This window comes from Propithecus coquereli, unplaced genomic scaffold, assembly GCF_000956105.1.
Source record: "Propithecus coquereli isolate 6110/MARCELLA unplaced genomic scaffold, Pcoq_1.0 Scaffold150, whole genome shotgun sequence".
Taxonomy (NCBI): Eukaryota; Metazoa; Chordata; class Mammalia; order Primates; family Indriidae; genus Propithecus; species Propithecus coquereli.
In genome coordinates this window covers 4,412,320-4,416,171 of record NW_012139414.1, presented here as the reverse complement: position 1 = coordinate 4,416,171, position 3,852 = coordinate 4,412,320, and the positions used below count along the sequence as shown (strand labels likewise).

General features: G+C 35.3%; 1 protein-coding gene across 2 annotated transcripts in view; it reads right to left on the bottom strand.

Annotated features, from left to right (window-relative positions):
• AUTS2 (autism susceptibility candidate 2) overlaps positions 1–3,852 on the bottom strand; it is a 1,232,042-nt gene that overhangs the window by 677,312 nt on the left and 550,878 nt on the right. The window lies entirely within an intron of this gene.

Genomic DNA, 3,852 nt, shown 5'->3' with positions numbered 1-3,852 from the left:
TTTAATTTTGTTAAAAATCAATCCAGCAAGGCCAGGCATGGTGGCTCACCCTGTAAACCTAGCACTTTGGGAAGCTGAGACAGGAGTCTCACTTGAGGCTAGGAGTTTGAGACCCGCCTGGGCAACACAGCAACACCCGATCTTTACAAAAAATAAGAAAAATTAGCCAGGTGTGGCTGTGCACACCTGTAGACCCAGCTACTTGGGAGGCTAAGGCAGGAGAATTGCTTGAGCCCAGGAGTTCGAGGCTGCACCGAGCTATGATTGTGCCACTGCACTTTAGCCTGGGAAACAGAGCAAGACCCTGTCTCTTAAAAAAAGAAGAAAACAAAAAATTAAACATTAAGAACCCCAATAAATTCAGTAAAAACCTTCTTCTAACATATCCTACAATGGCAGAAATCTTTAAATATGTGTACTTCCAAACACTGGTTTCTTAATAGTTAACAACAACAATATGTATAAAAGAAATCCATTTGGTTATAGAAGTAAATATAGTTTCCTGGGTAAATTTTTAAATGAGAAGGTGCTTTCTATGGAGATGGTATAAGATTATTCTTGTTATACTGACTAAAAAGTTTATATGACCTCAGGTACCAGTATCCTCCATTTAGCAAGGGGATGAGCTCCTGGAAACAAGTTAACTGAATTAACTCTATAGTTACAAAGGGTCATTGCATCATGCCAAGGCAGTCCCCACAGCCTACATTGTCCTGTATCACTTATTTACATTACCAGCCTGGCCTCTGAGGAACCTGAATTAGAGACTCAGGGTTCACAACATACTTCACTTTCATATAGCATGTGATTTTCACTGGGCTCCAGATTTTAAGTTATGAATACTCTCTCATTTTTAATCTGGGCAAAACAGATTCAGGGAATGGGACAATCCAAATTTGAATGAGGAACAAGTGAAGTAAAAGAAGCTTAGATACAGAACCATAAATTTCCCAACTATCATTATTTCTTGGCATTTCTTTGAGATGTAGAAAGATACAAATATATAAAATTTTCAATTTTTAGCATGATTTTAGCTGATCAGCATAAATTTATGAAAAGAAAACTTAACAATTTTTCCTAACAAAACTCAGAGATAAGAAGACAAATACTAGGCCACTAGAGACATAAATTGTGAACCCATGCAGAAGTAGATGAGCTCTCTCCACTACAGATCTAAATATCTGCCAATTAACTAGAGCAAGGTGGCACTAGCTGAGATCTTCATTTTGAGGGAAAGAACTTAAATGCACCAATGTTTGGCTATCAACACAGGGGAAAGGCAAGTAAATAAAGAGTTTGTTCCTGGATCTTGCAGCTATAGTGCTAATATATATTCTCAGTGGCACCCAAAATATCTCACAAGCGCCATGTAATCAAGAAAGGAAGCAATTAACATGACTACTACATAAAACAAATACGCAATCATTATGTATTATTTCTAAGCATCACAAAACTCTGTAAATTAAACTGTAATTCCCAATTTACTGAAGGAGAAACCAAAGCTGGGAAAGACTAATCTGTGCCAGAGCACAAGGCAGAAAACAGCACAGTCAAGACTGGAACCCATGCAAGCAGAAGTCTATAGCCCTCAGTGGTTATGTAGAGCTAGTGCAGTACAGTAGGAAAAGTATATTCTTAGAGTTAAAAAAATTTAGCTCTCCTTCATTCCTCTAAATGTTTAAATTCTGTCTTGATCTTGAATGTAAAATAATCAGCACGTGAAAAGGTGGTCTTACAGTTTAAATCAACTGTGATCATTCTCATCACACCACGAAAAAAGGAGTCAATTCATCCTCCTTAAAGAGAAAGACGAGGAGAGAGGGAGAGGAGAAGAGAAAGAAAGAAAGAAAGAGAGAGAGAGAGAGAGAGAGAGGGAAAGAGAGAGAAGGAACATAAAATATATGCAGCAGGTACGGAAAAAGAAAGACATACTTTAGCTGTTCAGGGCACTGGCGTGCTTTAAAATTACTTTTCACTTTCATATTCCAAATTCCCTAAACTCCAAACAGATCAAAGTTTTACAGATTATCCCTCAAAAAAAAAAGACAAGAAACACAAATTAATAACTATTTAAGCATTCTGTTTCATCATGATAACAAACAGATGGTTTTAATATTCTAGAGGCTAATTCCTGAACAATTAAAAACACAGCAAGACATTAACATCTAATGAAACATTTTAACTACCAGTATATGCATCTGCCATTAATTCCCACATAGTAAGGTCTTGGATCTCCTCAATCTGTTCTTTATTAAGGAAAGTTTTTCCACTCTGAATTTAGTGAAGTAGAGAATTAACAACTGTTTTCAATCAGCAATCAGCAGGATATTTCGCCAATGTGTACTGAAGCTATGTACACTATCAGACTTAAATTTATTCTTACGATGGCTTTGATGTACCCACATTTGCAATTTAAGAACATATCCAATTTTCTAATTAGGATTTCTACCCAAAAAAGTATACGGTATTAGCCCCTTGATATACAACAGAAACTCTCATTGAGCTTTCACTAAAAAAAGGTATATGCATTGAATAATGACTCTGCTCTCTTTTGATTCAAATTGCCAAAAATAACCTAGACTATAGCTTCTACCATTGTGGCAACATGTAAAAAGGCAACTATCACAAGAACAGCTAGCCATATCACATTCTCAGATCTAGCAGTTTAAAAGAGGATGACCAGTTACCATTAAGTTGCTTTCATTTTTGTGATGATGATAATGGTGTACACATTTGTCTACTGTTAAACAGTTTTCTGATAATTGTACATAACTTACCTAATTTAATCCTCATATAAATCTTCTGAAGTTTAAGCACAATTTTAATGTGTCTACCTTACAGAAAAAAAAACAAAAAACAAAAACAAAAACAACTACAATTCAGAGAGATAAACTACCCAACCAAAATACCCACAGATAAGGTGGTGAGCTGAGCCTAGAATATGGATCCCTGATCCCTGGCTGAATATTGTTTACTTCCCTTGAGGCAGTGCCTACTATTTGCTGCACTAAGCTACATGTTTCTCTCAAAACAACCTGTAAGGCGGATATAATTATTAGCACTTTAGCGTTAAGTAAGTAGGGGTTTATGTCCAGGGTTAAACAGATAGGAAGAGGTGGGCATAGAATTCATAGCCAGGCCTTTTAGTTCAGAGTGTGCGTTATTTCCAAAACAGTATGCTACCCTCTCCAGAGTAACACTGTAAGTCATGGGCAATGCAGACATGTTACTACCAGTTGCAGTGTGTCTGCTCCTCTGGGTAAATAAGAGTTCTAATATTTTCTGATTTAGTAACCAAACATTTCAGGTAAGCAATTAACAAATTATATATAAATAATTATTCTGGTATCTCTGTAATGGAAGAAATTAAGTAAATATCATGACATATCTTGATGATATTTTTACAACCATGTTTCTCAATTTTGAATGACTGATATGTTGGGGTTGAATTTCAATTAGTTGTATTAAGAACTAAATTCTATAGTACTATTTGAAATGTCTTCAAACACTAATAATTAAAGCACTAACACAGATTTTTTTTGTCATATTAGACCCAGACAAGCAATTCAGAATACAATTTCATTTACTTTAGCCATCTTAAATTTAAAAATTGGGTTAAATTAATGATAATTAAAAAATATAACTAACTGAAGTTAATTTCTTAGTCAAAATCTACATGTGCCAAGCAATTCTTGTCTGATTTATAACTTAGCTCTGCGTATTAGAATAAGATTATTAGGGGGAAAAGGATAGAACAGCATGTAGACTAGACTATTTCAAAACTCTGCTAAATTCTAGTGATTAAACCTACAATACGTGTGTGTGTGTGTGTGTGTGTGTGTGTGTGTGTGT